Genomic DNA, 18,323 nt, shown 5'->3' with positions numbered 1-18,323 from the left:
GTTTTATTAACTCCATATCATCATATAACTCCAATAGTCATATCTTCATTGGAAAGTGTGTGTCTCCTCCTCTTTGCTGCCATCTTGTTACTCCTAGCTAGGTTAGGAGACATCTCCAGCTCTCTTAAATAATTTAGGAGCTGAGACCTAATCTTAACACTTAGGAACCTTTATGAATCACTCTTATTCTTAAGTCTAGGAATAAGAGTAAAATTACGTCATTCTTAGAATTGTGACACACTTAGGACTAAAATTTTACTCTGAGTGGCTTTATACATACGGCCCCTGGGCTTCAAGATGTCCTTTGAACAAACAGGGAACTTTTTACAATTTCTTGGAAAGGTAGGCAAACATGATGACTTATTTAACCTGCGGACATCTGAACCAGCAAAATCCTGTTCAAATAAATAAGACAAGAGGCAGGACAAATAAAAAAAAATTCTTAAATAAATAAATAAAAAATCCGAACAGAATGAAAAAGTAGACAATACAGCAGGAGGGAGAAAGTTTTGGGGCTTGTCAAAATAAAGGGAAAAGAGAATAACAGAAATGCTGAATACTGAAGGTCATGTTGGACCCGAGACTTACTGGTAGAAAAATAATACAGATGCTGGTAAAAGCAAAAACAACTGAGGCAAAAATACACATTATTTTAAATCAAATTTAATCTAATCTACTCTTTTCTTCATCATAACTCAGCCATGTGGTGCATGATCATATATAATATAATATATAGTGCTGTCAAATCGATAAAAATGTTTTACTAATTATTCGCACATTTTTTCTGAAATTAATCGCGATTAATAGCAATTAATCCCACCTAACATTAAAGTTTTTTCTAATTTAAGTGAACTTAAAACAATCTTCACAAAAACCCATTATAATAAAAGTCATATTTAGCTATACCTGTGCCCCTCAGCAGAAATATACAGAAATTGAATAAAGTTATAAACTAAATACAGATGGATACTTAAAGCTATAAAAGTTATTGATTTCCTCTTTTTTTTTTCTTTATCTTTGATTAACAGTGTAGGATATCAGACGTCACTGAATCGCTGGCCGTCTCAGTGATCAGCCGTAAAACAGTGATTCTGTCCCTTACATATTATTGGTGGAGTTCCCTTTAAAATCTTAAATGATTCCCTTTGAGCTAAATTGACCTGTTTCCCTTACAACAGACATCACAGCAGCTGGTTATTAGGTTGCTTTGGCTGCTATTTCTTTAAGAGCTGTCGCTGTTGAACATGACGCGGATCTGACACACATCGTATTTTCTCTCAACTCTCTATCCCTTTTCTTACCCATTTCAATTCGGACCCATTTCAGTCTCTACTAACGAACTGACGAGTTTAATCGAGGGTGTTAGATGAGGAGACAGTTATATACCTTTCTGGCCTGTAGTGCTACAGTAGATATGAATTTGTGATGGCAAACATGAATGCAGATTAATCGTAAATCTTCATGTCCTCACCTGTAGGGGGCGATAAACGGATGAGCTGCACAAGTTACAGCAACTTGAATTGCTGCAGGTGAGTGATACATGTTGGTCATTCTTTACTTGATCAAAATATTGCTTTTATTTTGTAGCTTAATGCTTTTAATATGGACATGGTGAAATATAGGTTGATTTTGCTGAATATGGTGGGCTTAGCAAGCAGTGACTGATATCTAGCCTTGATTTATTTCCATATTAATGCTGAGGCCTTTTAATATTATTAAATGTGCGTGGGTGATTGGGAAGTTATTTTTTTTCTCTTAGTTATAAATCTGCATAATGGATAACAACACTTTAAAGGAGATCCTACCCTTGAGCTGCTCTTGTTTTGTCCGTCAAAGAAACGGACAGCTTTTGTAATCAACATGCTCTGAATGTTTTTCTAATATATTTACGTTATCTTGCGAGTGCTGCGGGTTTGGTGAGTCGCGCCTCTTGTGTGGTCAAATCAAAATACGCGGGTTATTATTGTCATGCAGTACATTTTCACGTCTATGAAAACCATTTTTAAGATGAAAATCATATTACAGTCCATCACATTAATGATAGTCTTTTGTATCTCTTTAACTATTTCATTTCTAGTCATGACAGTCAATGCCGTCGTTTACTGATACTCATGTCATTCTGTCATCATTTACTCACCCTCATGTTTTTCAAATCTGTATGAATTGGGGGGGGTGAATAGTGACTGAGAATGTAGACAATTTTTTCATCTTTTGTGTTCCATGGGATAAAGTCAAATGGATTTTGAACATGAATAAATTATGACAGAATATCCCCCAGGACGGATATTAGTGAGAAAACTATACAATTAAAATAAAGTCTCAGCAGTTATGTGCAGTGATTTTTCCTTTAAACCATTCTGTCCTGATAGATGAATCAGCAGTATGCCCAAAGAAATAATTCCTTTAAATCCAACACAGTTGTTTGGTTGATATAGCTTTATTTAGAGTCAGGAAGATCTCGATATGCATTCTTGTCTACTCTTGTGAAACGTCATCAGTCGCTGCCCAGATACTGTTCCAAATAAAAAAGTTCACGTCTTACCAAGTTACCCAGAATGCATTGCGCAATGGCAGTAACGGTGGAGAAGACCCACATAATTTTCAAAATGCTTCAGATCAGTCATTTAAATGTCAGGCCCAGCTGCAAATTTCACATTAATTCATTCCTGGCTCTGATGTTTCTGTAATTGTTAAACATGAGATGTAATTTGTTGCAGGTACATCTACCAGGCAGTCTTTGGGCTCATAAATTGTTATTTGTTCCCAAGCAAATGTTTTTGGATGAGGGCAAAGTTAAGTCTTTGTCATTTGTCATATTGGCTTTAAAGGGATAGTTCACCCAAAAAGGACAAAAAAAAAAATCTGTCATCATTTACTCAGCCTCATGCCGTTCCAGATGATATTTTGAAGAATGTTGGGAAGCAAATCATTTTGGTGACCAGTGATTTCCATTGTTTGGAAACATTTCTCAAAGTATCTTCTTTTGTGTTCCACAGAAAAAATAGTCATACAGGTTTGGAAAACATACTGGCCGTAAAGATGTGTTTATGCCTCTTATGGTGCCCATTGCATCTAGAATACACAGCTTATATAGAATCATGAAACAAAATAATGCATGTATTTGCACTGCATACAAAGTGCTCATTAGTAGTGAAATGAGTGCTACTAAGTAAATGGAATGTGAAAAACACAACTAAAAAGCCATATTCATGAAAGTAAAGTTTTACCGAGTCATTGAGTTCAAAAGGTACTGCATAAAAGCCATAACTTTTTTGTACATATCAGTGCATTTTTTTTTTAAAGTCAGATACCTGAAGGTAACCTTTCCATTTTCTGCCAGAGCTTTTGGCATTGTTGTTCCTCCCTTGGCTTGGCTTTAAATTAAAATTGAATAATGAGATAGAAACAAGGCCAGAAACATACTTTAGTATGCAGATGCAAGGTCCCTTGAACATACTTAATGCACACTCTTCTGTTGCGGTAACAGACTTTAGTTCTCATTGGGGTGATAGTTAGTTACTTTCAAATGTTTGTGCCATTAAAGTGGATTTGTTATTATTCAGGCTGCTAGCTATGAACATACTGACTTTAAAGGGAGGATAGTTCACCCAAAAAGGAAAAAAAAAATCTGTCATAATTTACTCACCCTCATGCCGTTCCAAAAGATATTTTGAAGAATGTTGGGAACCAAACCATTTTGGTGACCAGTGACTTCCATTATTTGGAAACATTTCTAAAAGTATCTTCTTTTGTGTTCCACAGAATAATAGTCATACAGGTTTGGAAAACATACTGGCCGTAAAGACGTGTTCATGCCTGTTATGGTGCCTGTTGCATTGAGTTGAGAAATGTTTTCTAACACATTTCATAATGCACAAAATTAAACATGCATGTATTTGTTTCAGTAATCCAGAGGCGGATGTGGAGAAGAGCTGTGAGAAATGAAAACGGGACTATCAAGAGATGGAGATGGCCGGACATTAAATAATGTCTAGCTACAGGGGCGAAGTTTGATGAACAGTGAGAGGGCCAGAATATTCTGCCTGGACACACTCAGCTTTTGAGAGAGATCGGGATAATGAACTTTTTGAGGGTGCTAGAGAATGAGATTTTAGGCCTGGTCTTGTTTATGCTACAAGCTGTTATTATTGGAGAGAGGAAGCTCAGTGGATTTCAGTATTAATGCAGAAGCAGTGAAAGACACGCATTTATACAGCTTGAAAACTTCCAACATGTGTTCCCTCAATTTTCTAGAAGGATTCACGGTCACACTTTATATTAGGTGGCCTTAACTACTATGTACTTACATCAAAAAATAAGTACAATATACTTATTGTGTTCATATTGTATTGCAAAACACTTTTGCTGCTATTGAGGTGGGATATGGGTAAGGTTAGGAAGAGATTTGGTGGTATGGGAAGGTTTAAGGGTGGGTTAAGACGTAAGGGATGGGTCAACAGTGTAATTATAAATGTTATTACAGAAATTAATTACAGATGTAATTACATAGAGGTATTTTTAAAAATATAAGTACAATATAAACACATGTATGTACACAATAAGTGCATTGCACCAAATGATTAATTTAAATGTAAGTACATAGTCGTTAAGGCCACCTAATATAAAGTGGGACCGGATTCACTGTCATGAAATAAATGCTGCTGTGTAAATAAAAATAATTTGCACTCCCCATAAATTCAGAGTTAATGTTCCTGCTGTGTTTTATGTTTGGTCAGCAGTAGATGTCATCAATACTACAGCATAACTTATGCTAAACTTTCATCTTTTTCAGATCAAAGATTATTTATTCTCCTTGTCAATCCAAACCCATATTTTGTTACTTTTTTCCCCCCCTGAGGAACACCAAAGCAGACATTTCATGAAGCTCCTACTGTGCCCACAGCCGATCAGCTTCAATAAAACCTTAAAATAACAAAAAAGGTATTTTATTTTATTGAATTTATTTCTCATTTAAAGTGCATTGTCTCTTGTTGCATCATGTTTGTTTTTGTTTCACTTGACATGTTAGAGCTACTGAAACACACCTCCTGATATGCAATTTTTATAATCTAGAATTTGTATTCCTTCAGGATTTCTTCTGATGTTAGGGCAGCAATTCAGAAGAATCATGGACCCAGTCAGTGAAAATCCTTCCCGTTTTCAGTCCAAACGCCCTGCGGTAAGACATTTCATTGTACATGACAAATCTTGCTGTTATATATGGGGTTAGAACAGAATGTATGTTTAAAAAGATTGCAGAAAGTTTAGATTAAACATAATTTAAGGCTGAGTTACTTTTAACTTACATTCAGCGAAATCTTTGTGTACTTCATTTATCTGGAAATCGTTCCCTCTCTCTCTTTTTTTTTCAGGCCATGCCAGTAATATCTGTACTGTAGTGTCTATGGTATTTGTACAGTACATATGGTATTTGATCAAAAATACAATAAAAACAGTAATATTGTGAACTACTATTACAATACAAAATAACTGTTTTCTATTTCAGCATATTTTAAAGTGTAATTTATTCCTGTGATAGTAAAGCTGAAGCCTCAGAAATCATTCTAAAATGCTGATTTGCTGCTCTAGAAACATTTCTCATTATTATCAATTTTGAAAACAGTTGTGCTGCTTAAAGGGCTAGTTCACCCCAAGAAAAAAAAGAAAAGAAAATTACCCCCTGATTTACTCACCCTCAAGCCACATGACTCTGCTTTCAGACTAATACAATCAGAATTATTTTAAAAAATGTCCTGGCTCATTTATTTCAAGTCATAGACACCTAGGATGGCTTGAGGGTGAGTAATTCAGGAGGCAATTTTCATTTCTGGGTGAACTATCCCTTTAATGTTTTTGTTGACATTCTGTGTTACATTTTTTCAAGAAGAGTAGTATTTATTTGAAATTTCTGACACTTTGATCAATTTAATGTATTCTTGCTGCATAAAAGCATTAATTTCTTCCAAAACGAAAATTGTACTGACCTGAATTTGAGCTCTCAATATTGCCTGATCATTATACAGTATATGCTACATAGTCAAAATCTGTCAACAGTACATACATCTAAAGCCCAAGGACTTCTCTTGCTGTCATATTTTCACTCATCCCATCTCTCTCCAAATCCACCTACTTTCTAGTACATAATTGAATTCGTAACTCAGACCAGCTGCAGACGATTAGTCTAAACGACATCCCATCTTCTCCCAGCTGTTGTCGGCAGTGTTGGTTTACCCCCTAAGAGCTGCTGACTTTCAGTTCACCTGAACAGTACTCATATGTAGATTATCTCAGACAGTCCACTTGAGGGTTCTTGATTGGGTCTTTGATCATCTAGTAGTCCTATTTTTCTAGGGCAGGTTGGATGCGTAACACAAATAATGAGCTACTGTGTAATAGAGCTGGAAATGTATGAATGTGACATCGTCTTTGCCGATTCTCGTTTTTTGATGAGAAAAGAACATTGACGAAGACAAAAGCTTTGTTCAGGTAGGCAGAAAAAAAATCTTATTTCTGTATCCAACTCAAATCTTATTAATAGAGCTGGAAATGTATGAATGTGACATCGTCTTTGCCGATTCTCGTTTTTTGATGAGAAAAGAACATTGACGAAGACAAAAGCTTTGTTCAGGTAGGCAGAAAAAAATCTTATTTCTGTATCCAACTCAAATCTTATTAATAGTGTGTTACGCTGCAGATGGTGATGTCACTGTCTGAACATAAAGATCAGATTTCATCACTTGCAAATTGTTTGAAAAACAAGCTGAAATTGGATGCAGTGAACAAAGTCAAAAATGTCTTTGAGAAATTCCCACAGAAGCTGCGTCCCATCAAACGCTGATGAAAATGACCTCAAATATATTCTATTTTTGATTGGTTCATTAGGGATGCTGTATCAGATTGAAAAATGTTATCTGTGTTTGTAATGATGGTGATTATCATAATCAGATTCAAAGCACAGCACCAGGTAAGCATTAGGAAACTCTGGCTTCTGTTAATAAATGCACACACACGGCCAAAGCGCTCACACCCACAATCTGGCAGGAGTCAATCATGTGGAAACTTTGTGACCTCGTTATATCTTTATATATATATATATATATATATATATATATATATACAAATGTATACATTTTATATATAAATTTATAGACAGCAATATATAGACAGCAACATTTATATATAAACAATAACGCGCAGTGTTTATGGCAGCTTGTAAATCAGACGGCAACTGATGGGAGTCTCGATTTTCGGCTAGATCTGTTTTTGCCCTTGGCAAGTATGACTTCATTTTGTTATCTTTAGCATTTTAATTACTGTGATGTGTCCACACCTATGCAAACCGAGTGAACAAATATATAATTGACGCAAGACATAGATGTACTAACCTGGTCAGGAATGAGGTTAGATTTAGTTGTTGCTTTGTACCATGAAGTAATAACCGGATGGTGGCTTTACAAAATTATTGAATTACTTGGAAATACACTTAGTTTTCTGAGCAAGGGTTCAATGAGCAGTTTTCTTTTTTTCTCAGTCTATTAGGTTGAAGAGAACATTTTCTGCACAGAGCCCACCAAACATGAAATATAGTTCTTTTCATAATTATATAATAAAGAGGAACATTATTATATCAGTCAGTTTGTTTATATCAAAACAAACTGAACAGAATAAAAAAGTCTTTGTTGAATAATAAAATATTGTAAAATAGTAATGAAAAAGAATGTAAAATACTTAGGAATTAATTTCTTCACTTGCTTTTTTATTATTCAAAATGGCATAGCTGGACGACAGATTTCTCTCTGGTGAAGTATGCAGGACTTCATCTAGCCCTGTCCATTTCTTACAGTCAACTGCAAGCCCACATTCATCTGCCTCCACTGTTGAGTGCATCTCAAATTCCAGTCAACAACCAATGCATAGAACCTGCCCTAAATTGTTTCTGTTCTGAAAATAATAATTATGTTAATAGCTGGAATCATCTGTCCACAAAAATCTTATGAGAATGTGAAAATAAAGCTTAACTGGCACATATTGTGTTGCCAAATGCATGTTAAACACACAGCACATGGAGAGCGGAAAGATGGAGTTAGCAGCATTTACTGTGAGCATGATACAATAAAAAACATTGTATCATGAACTGCTTGCATGCCACACATCGCTCTGAATCCTTCAGCGCATTAGACTATGTGCTTATTTAATTAAATCACAGCCATTTGCAATTTGATAAGCACAATGAGCCATATTGCAATTTTGATTTTAGTTCGATTGAAAGATGCTTTCCCAAAGCAATTGCACAAAACACTAGATTAGAGAGATTAGATATGAAGGGAAAATATTTTCAGTGCATTTTGAAGTTGTGGCAGGCCTCCAGAGTCTAGGTAATTAATAGAAAATGCTGTATATGTATGTACATTTCCTGCATCATCAGACAGAAAGTAGTTTGACATTTTTAATTTGAAAAATTATATGCTTCACCTTTAGCAAGAGCTATGGCAAAAGGTCCACTTAGAACATGGTTAAGTACCCCCTGTGGTGCCTGTTTAGAACTCTATATATTTAGGCCTTGTTCAGGTCACACAACAGAGAAAATTCACATTTTTACAAGCACGTGCCAAACCACATTCATAGATGATTTAAAATCTAAATGAAATTAGATATTTAATGCATCTTAGTCTGAACGATCCTTGCAAGTTTGCAGTGCAAACAAAACCTTTTTTAATTTAAATATTTAGTGAGCTACTTTGAATGGTTTTATGCATAATTTGTTTTTTTAATTTTTTTATTTTATTTCTCTTTTACTCCTAAAACCAAAGCATTCGATTCTCATCTGATCTGAAATATGAGCTGTAGTGAATTTTAATTAAAAAACATTACAGCCTAATGCAGCTCCTCTGGACATCACACTATATATTCTCGTGCTTTTATTACTCCAAAGACAGACACAGGGAGTCTGTGAGCCCGAGCTAATGAAACATTACCAGCAGAATTTTTTTTCCGTTGAAAAGGAGATTAAAAGAATGAACCTAGGTGCTGGAGCCCCCCGATCCATTATGCAGTCTTATTTAATAATTGATTGCTGTAAGTGATATTTCCCACACAGATGATGATTAGAGACTTTGTAATAGCGTCGGTTGTTGAGATGGATTTGAATGATGAGAAATCAGTCCTACTGTCTCCATCCATGTCTCTTATCTGTCTGTGCTAAAATGTTATGATTAGTATCAATCTAAATTGATGTCATCTTCAGTAGAAATCTTTCAGGGGACGCCATTCTGTCACAAAGGCCAAAACTGATTGCGATTCAATTTTACCATCAATTGCGATACTGTTGTAGTAACCACTCATGAATAGACTTCATATTCCTCCCCTCCCTGTGCAGTTTGCATTCAAACATTGATCTGTCCTGCTTTGATGTTGGAAAATGTGAAGCAAATGGAGCGATGAAAGAAGTGATAAAATTGGAACATGTTGCATCCCGGCGCTGAGAACAAGAGCTGTGTTATTGGCTGGAGCATTGTTTCTTATCTCAGCTTGAAATATGTGGAAAAAGTGCTGACGTTTTTATCACGCCCAACGCTGGTTTTGAATCCTCGGTTTATTCCTTTCTTTGTGTCCCAGCAAATCCTTTTATATATTTCTGTGTGTCTGTTTCTCCTTTGGTAGCTGTCGTGGGGTGTGAAAATAAGAGGAAGTTAAAAAGCGCGGCTCCTTTCCTGAGCAGGTTCAGGCCGCTAGTCGGACAGTGCTGTCACCAGTGCACCCCTGAGAGTCTGGTGAGAAAACGATAGGGATGAAAGGATTATTTGAAGAAAATAAAAGGACAAACAGCCAGAGGCAGACGGGGAAGTACACAGATTTAGGCTCACCTGAAAACCTCAGACACTGCTTTCACAAACCCATATCATGAGGGACGATCAAAGGGATTTCAGAGCGCAAGGTAACATGTTACTTACGGTAGGAATAGCATGAGAAAAGGGATTAGGAGTGGAGAGAAAAATAATGAACACTCAAGAGCATAGTTCCCCCCGTGCTATGCAGAGCTTTTTTTAAAAAACTGCAGATGACTAAGCTTGTTTCCAGCAGCACTGATCCCAGTGGACACATCGTGCTGAGAGCTGGGAGAGCAGGGCTAATGGAGCAGTAATCAGAGGGTTATTGGATCGAACCCCTCCTGAACGAATCTATTAATCTCAACCATCTCAGACCAGCCTGCCAGCCAGATAAATCATATTTGAGCCATTTGGTGTTTGTATTAAAAGTCATTTAAAATGCATGCATGGATTTTATTTAACAGCTATGTCAAATAAAACGATCAGGACGAGGGGCGTAGCAACCACTTTTTGAGATGCCTGCATTTGCCCTCCTAGTTTTACGCAGATCATTATTAAATCAGTGCCTGAAAGGAATAGTTATGTACTCACAATCATGTCGTTCTGTGGAGCTCAAAAGGAGATGATTAGCAGGATGTATTCATCTTCGTCTCTTTTCTATGGAAACCTGTTTCTGCCTCGAAGTAAAAAAAAAAAAAAGTGAGATAAATTTAAAATAAGAGATTAAGTCACATTTTAAGATAAGTTGTAATTGTGAGATCTATAGTTGCAATTAACTTTTTATCTGCAGTAACATTAATACTTTTTCAGTTTATTGTTTTAAATTCTGGTGCAGCATGTCTTAACTCGCCATATTGAAATATATACTACTGTTCGAGTTTGGGGTCAGTAAGTGTTTTTTTTTTCACCAAAGCTGCCAGTAAAACCAGTAATCTTGTGGAAAAAGTATTACAATTTAAAATAACTGTTTTCTGTTTTAATACATTTTAAAGTGTAAATTATTGTTGTGATGCACAACTGAATTTTCAGCATCATTACTCCAGTCTTCAGTGTCACATGATCCTTCAGAAATCATTCTAATATGCCGATTTGCTGCTCAAGAAACATTTTTTATTACCAGTGTTGAAAACAGTTATGCTTTTGTGATTTTAGGATTCTTTGATGAATAGAAAGTTCAAAAAAAATTCATTTATTTGAAGTATTAATCGTTTTCATAAAAAAAAATAATAATTTCTGATCCCAAACTTTTGAACAGTGGTGCAACTATTAGTTTCTTTCCAAAAAGAAAAAAGAACATTTGCAGCAAATAGTGACCTAAATTTTATTCTGGAAAAACTATGATAGATTTCACTTTTCAGTAACTAACTTTAATTTCAAGTGATTCCTATACAGCTACACAGAAGAGAAAATAAACCAAAGTTATTAAATTGCGAAAGTTTATTTAAAAATTAGTCTTAATTCCAGAAGTAATTAGTTTGTTTGAGAGCTTTGAAGAGGGCTGATGCTGTGAGGGCTGTGATCATGTTAGTTATGGTTGACCTAAATGGCAGCACACACAAAAAACACATATTATTACTCCACTTCCAACTATATTAACAGCCTCTCAAAAATGTCTGTTCTAGACACTTTTTGGTGATGAATTGTTGGGAGCTCATACAGATGCTTGAAAAGACTAATTGCACGGTAGCACACTTAAACTAACCCTGTCACTGAGATTAAAAGACACTTTTCTGTCTGCTTTGCTTTGTACAACCAGCATTTATTTATTTTAATGATAACTTATTTTAAATATGAGAGAGATCGTGTTTTACACCTGTGATGTAACTTATCCTGAATGAATTTGTCACTTTCTCAATCTCTGTCAAATAAAAGGAGGTAAAAACAAAACAATCAGAAACTAGCGTTTTTAAACGTTTTATTTTATCATTTAGCAACTGCGTTGCATGTCAGCATATTTTGAGAAACATCTTATTTTGTAAGTATTTTGCACAATTCTTGAACTTCTTTCAGGCTATGATTTATAGTGGAACTAATAGGGTGCTATTTTGAACGCGCAAAGGCTTCCCTAAAGTGTGTCATTATCTCAGTCTATATAGGACAGCAGAACAGGCTCTCTGAACTGTGATGGAGGCTGGTTAGCGCGCTCTCCATCAAGTTTGATCAAATATCCTTTTGCCACTCTCAGGGTCTGAAGCTACTGCGTAACACTTCTCCTCTGGGCTTTCAGAACCTGACGTGTGTGAACGAGACACACACCGGGTAAGTGCACATCCTTCACTCGACTCAAGCCCTCCCCATCCGGACCATTAAAATAACAATGCATCTCTCAACTCTGACTTCAAACTGCTCGAGTGTAATTACTGTTTGCGTTTCTGACTCGCAAGCCTGGCACATGCACTTCAGTCGGAAAATAAAGAGCCCTAGAATAACTTTCTCTTCATTTTTTACATCGCAGACCGACAATCGAGTGTGGTTTCCACAACCCCGCTACCCTTTTGTGAAAGGGTACCCTTTTTGTACACTTTTGAGTCCTATCGGCCACACACACACCAGTGCTGGGAGGATACTTTGAAACTGCAGCTCTCCAAGCACAAGCTAGTCATTTAAAGTAGTTCAGCTACAGGCAAACTACTGTTTTGAAAAAGTACTTGGCTCACTACAAGCTACTAACAAAAAACTAACCAACTTCGTTGAAGCTATGAAAGGCTTCAGTGTTTTTTATTGCTTTATTTATACACTGACGTTCAAAAGTTTGGTATTAGTAAGATATATAACAGCATAAGATATTTAAAATACATACGATATTTAACAAATACGTGCTATTCTACAAATAATGCTATTTCTATTCATTAAATAATTCATTAAAGAAATCCTGAAAAAATCAATTTCCACAAAAATATTAAGCAGCAATGTTTTCAACATTAATAATAATAATAACTGAGCTTCTTAAGCAGCAGATCAGCATATTAGAATGATTTCTGAAGGATTATGTGATACTGAAACTGGAGTAATGATGCTGAAAATTCAGCTTTGCATTACATCAATAAACTACATTTCAAAATACAAGTAGAAAACAGTTATTTTAAATTGTAATAATATTTCACATTATTACTGTTTTAACTGTATTTTGATCAAATAAATGCAGCCTCGGTAAGACACTTCTTTCAAAAAACAATTTTCTGACTTTAGTGTATGACTACTAACAAGTTATTATAATAGGTATGTTTATCTATCACAATATATTGATATCTGTTTAAGGTGACATCGCTGATACATTGATTTCTAATGGGGATTTTGTTTCATCCAGTTACTTAAATCTTTTCATTCACCAAAAAGACTTCAGATTTCTTCAATACAACAAATACAACTAAAAAAAACTAGAAACATGAAACTGTAACTGAGTAGAAAACAGTGATGAACAGCAGCTATTAAATATTTCTTTATATTTAATGTATATAGAACTAAGATTCATCAAAATGAATTGGATTTCCTAATGCTACTTGAGAGAGTTCAGGAGATTGTGTTCGATTATAGTCTCTAAAACAGTGTACAAAATGTAATATGACATAATTAAACCAGCAATGGAGCATGTTGTCATGCTGCAATGCTGATGGTTGGAAAAAGTAGCTTGTTACTGGAAAACCTTAGTTAAAATGTACTCTTAGTTTCTCCCAACAATACACACATCAGGAAAAAAAAATGTTTTATGCATTTATGGGAGTGACAAAAATTGCCTTTAGTGTTTTTTTCCATTAAATTTTGCTTAATTTGATATAAATAATCAATGTTTTCTCTAAACGTGAGCATAATTAAACTTATAATTAAATTTATCCATGTTTCTATGCAAAACGTTTCTGTGATTATTAGCATGTCATCCGTCTTGAGTTCTGGACTGACTTCTGTATTCTGTACACACAAACAGAATGATAATTTAGGGGATTCACCCCTGCATTTAAAAGCAGTTGACTCTCATGAAGAAGTGTTTCTAACTTCATAGAAAACACTTTATTAAAGCAAATAAATGGGATTTGTCTCTCCTGCATCAAATCACACAGAGACAGACTCTGTGAGCACCCAGTTTATCTTCTCAATCACCTCCCACTTTAGAATCCAAGCGCTGCAGATCCTGCTGAAGCGTTTAATTCGACTTGAATTAATAGTCCTGAATCAGAGCCTGCTCTTTCATGGGCTGAGCTAATTAACATTTTGGAGCCTGATTATGCTGAGAATATGATGTATTCACCTATTTTTTTTTTTTTTTTTAGATAACAGGGAATCTCAAATATGATGATTCCTTTTGCAAGGGACTTTTTTTTTTGCTGTATTTTACTTTTTTTGCTGTATTTTTATTGCATATAAAATGTTCATCCATTTAGATGACAGTTTTAAAACAAACTAATAAACTTAATGTTTTATTTATGACTGATAAATATGTATCACAACTTAGTAAGAATAAATAATGCTTTCATACCTATTGACTAACTAAATAGAATGTTCACAATTGACAGATGCTGATTCTAAGGAGTTTGAATAAATACATAAAAAAGAAAGATTATTTAAATAAAATCAAATAGATGCCAGCAATCAAATATAAATGTATGATTCATTTTGTTTAGTGTAAAATATAAATGCAGCAAAAGACCATCTTATACTATGGGATGCAAAATAGCAAACATGTTATAAATACATGTTGTGTCCAAAGTTAGTTTAAATAATCAGTCAGCCGTTTATATAATCGTTGCACTAAAATGAAAGCAAAGTATTAAAATTATTTGTAGATATTTAGTACGTAATTTTAGTAAATTAAGTAATAGAAGACAATTTTGTCTTTTTTCTATTCATTATTAGAGTAAAGTTAAAATGTACAACAAAACACTGTGAACTCACAAAACTGTGTTGATTTAGTCTTTATTTCATACTGTTAAAAACGATGGCTCTCAATAGAATATAGTAATTGCAATAGAATAAACAATTGTCAGTAGAATAAAATGAAATAATCTCAGAATTACTGACCTGTCCCGACCCAGAAAGCAAAATGAAAAATATAGAAGTAATATCAAATTTAGTAAGTGTGTAATATAACGTTAAATATCTTTGATATCATATGTGAACATTTTTCCATTGATAGCCCCTAAAAATACATTTAGTAATAGAGCTCTTTTTCTAGGAACCTAAAAAAGAGCTGGACCCTATTGAAAACTCAATCCATCTTAATGAAGCTCTATATAAGGTCACTAGACTGGAACTGGATTCACCTGACCTTGATTGAATACGTTTCTGAGGAGAATAATTACATAAGATGCATTCTTGTGTTCAAAAACAGTTCAGCAGAGCACTGTTGACCAATTGTGACCCATCACTACTGAAATGGCATTCATTTTATTTTTGCTGTCAACCATAAGCCACATGTGCCATGTTAACTTTTCTCTTTGCTTTTCACCTTGGTTCAACCCAGTTAACATACCCTCCGTCCATTCACCTAACTCAATTTGGGCCCTAACATTTAAATAACCTTTTATGTCCCCAAACAGCATTGGTGTGTTTTTCACTCTGGAGGCATAAGTGGTTTTGGTGTGTTTGCGGGGTGTTTATGTGATGATCCATCACACAATATCCCCTTTGATTACTCTGTGGTCTGTTGTCCTGTGACTCTGTGTGTTTTTACCCAGAGTGAGGCATGCTCTGGTGGCAGCTTGTTCCCCAGATGAGACCAAGATGATGGAGCTGGTGATGCCTGAGGTCAGAGGTCATTTAGGCCCAATCCCAATTCTATTTTATACCCCTTCCCCTACCCCTCCGCCTACCCCTTCCCCTTGTCCCTTGAAACAGAGTGTCAAGGGGTAGGGGTGAAAATATTCCCCTAAGAATTGGTAATTACCGTTCTATATATTTTATAATTATTGGGGGGACTAGCCCCCCTCAATGTCTATGGTGGTTATCGCCCTGATCAGACATGATGAACATATGTTGTGGCACTATCGTGCAGTCTGTAATGATATGACGTTAGCAAACTTTAGCGATTTTTTGCAAACATTTCTTTGAGTAACATGACCGTAATATGAACTCACGATTGAATGCAACATAAAACAAATGATTACTTTTCGTTAAAATCTTTATTAATGCCAAAAAATGCTTACATTTGTGTCTTTTTGTTCTCTCGGGCAGCCATGTTGCCGCTGAAGCCGGTTTACGCTGAGATAATTCATACCCCTTCGTTTGAAGTGTGGTCCCGAAAAATCTTCGTTTGAAGGGCTGTCTGGTCCTTCCCCTACCCCTACCCCTCTAACCAAAAGAGAATTGAGACACGCCTACCCCTTCACGTGAACGCGCGAAACGGAGGGGTAGGGGAAAGGGGAAGGGCTAAGGGGTAGAATTGGGATTGGGCCTTAGGCAGACTTCTGGTCCTCACACAGACCTTCATCTCCACCTGCCTGCTCAGGTCTGAATGCAGTTCTCATTCTGAAAGCAAATCACCTGGTCATTCTTCTGAAGTTCATTCAGCCAGAGTTGCTTAATGCTTGAGGTGGATCTTTTGTTTTGTAAACTTAAATAATATGATGTTCAGCATTCAAAGTGTAACAGAAATTTAAAATGGTCACATTTCTTTAGGTTTAAAAAATAACCCTTGGTAGGGTCGAAAAGTCCACATTGAAAATATGAGATTTAAAATCCAATTTAAACCTGAAATTGAAGTTTTAGGATTCAAGGATATGTCAAATGGAGAAATATTTCACCTCATGCATTCCTTGGTCACTAATCAAATAAGGAAACCTTGTATGTTCAGATGGTCAATGTCACCAGTATTTTTCACCATTTTAATCATCAGAAGCTTTTTTGCAGTTCATTTGAATTATTCTGACTTATAATTCAAAAAATTATAAGATCAAATATATAGCCTTTCATATATATGAGTTCACAAAAGCTGCATAGCTGCACTAAATAATTACAAAGCGCTTAAAATGAAGGGCAGAATGTCACTGCTGCTTGACATGTCATGTCAACTATCCATCTGCACGTAGAAATGTTATCATTTTCAGCTGATTTCTCACCACACTCTCTTTCAGGCTGGTGAGCTGGATGTTGCTGAAGGTCTTCAGTTTGATCTTCTGCAGTGTACAGGTCAACCTCAACTAGCTGGCAGCTTTACATCGCACCACGCAACTGGTAACCACACATCCAGCCTTTGTTTCTTCACCCCATTCTCTCATATCACCTGTTTTTCCTCCCTGTAGGCATCCTGTGCTTCATGCATTTAATGCTTTCATTCTTCCGTTCTTCCTATATCTCATTAGTCTTCGCTGCTTTTCTTCTTTCACCACTGTTTTTCTTCAAGTTTCTTCTTTTTTATTTATTTGTTTTTCACATTTGCAGTGTTTTTTTTTCTGAACCAAACTCAATTATTCTCGATTTCGCTGCATGATATTGGGATTTAAATATATGAAGCTGAAGGCTGCTCTCTTTATCAAAATGCTCTTTTTGTGTGTGCCTCTTTCTTTCGCCTTCTCTCAACCTATTGCTCCATTTATCCTGTTTACACATTTATTTTTATTGCAGTCAGGTTTTTCACCTCAGGCTTTTGGTCACACATAGCCCTTTATATGGAAGTAAAAGCACACTTTGAAAAGCTTTTTGTAGCATTCGATTGGGCAAGTGCAATATGAAACAAACATCAGAGAACCGATTAGACCTCATCTGTTTGTCTGATTTTATAACCAATTAAACATCCATCCCACATCACAACCAGAAATCATCTCTCTGGCCTCAATCCATGCGCATCATTCCTGAAAACATTGAGCTCACCTGCAGATCGGATACTCACCGCCCACCTGAATAGCACAGATACATTTTTGCACCACTCAGTGTAACTCCACAAAAAGACAGTTTGAAAGAATTCAGTATGTATAATGCAAAAATCCTATTTATTATCAACACTATTTCCTTGTTTTCCAGTAAAAATATTGAAGTATCCTTAAAACTAGGGTTTTTTAGCTATATACTTTCAATCTCATGATCAGATGATTACATATAGGGATATAAATGACTGTATTTGCTGCATTCTTGTTTTCTGCAGTGTTTTAACAAAAGTATCAATCTATTTTGCTGCTCACCATGTTTCTGCTACTGTAGTTAAAATAACCACATCTGCAGCTCGTGTAGAGCGTTACATCTTTAGCAGGGGAAAGAAGCAACACGTACGGAGCGTTTGGCTCTAGATAAAAAATGTTAGAGGATATAGTGCCAAAAGATCATTGCCATAAACGCCCCTGAGTGCTTATGGTGTGTACAGCTCTGTTGTTTTGACATGTTGCTCACTTTAAAGGGGTCATATGACGTTGCTAAAAATAACATTATTTTGTGTATTTGGTGTAATGAAATGTGTTTATGCAGTTTAATAAAAAAAAAACACATTATTTTCAACATACTTTACATTATTGTTTCTCCTTTATGCCCCGCCTTTCTGAAACGCGTCGATTTTTACAAAGCTCATCGGTCTGA

At 35.5% G+C, this 18,323-nt stretch overlaps 1 pseudogene; it reads left to right on the top strand.

The window, feature by feature from the left end:
- The first annotated feature begins 9,462 nt into the window (after positions 1–9,462).
- The window catches only part of LOC107753143 (glycerol-3-phosphate acyltransferase 2, mitochondrial-like), a 33,015-nt pseudogene continuing 24,154 nt past the window's right edge, over positions 9,463–18,323 (top strand).

This window comes from Sinocyclocheilus rhinocerous, unplaced genomic scaffold (assembly GCF_001515625.1).
Source record: "Sinocyclocheilus rhinocerous isolate Xijiao unplaced genomic scaffold, SAMN03320098_v1.1 scaffold20, whole genome shotgun sequence".
NCBI classification, from domain to species: Eukaryota; Metazoa; Chordata; class Actinopteri; order Cypriniformes; family Cyprinidae; genus Sinocyclocheilus; species Sinocyclocheilus rhinocerous.
Note: the sequence above shows the minus strand (reverse complement) of the source record. Positions and strands in the feature narration are given on the sequence as shown.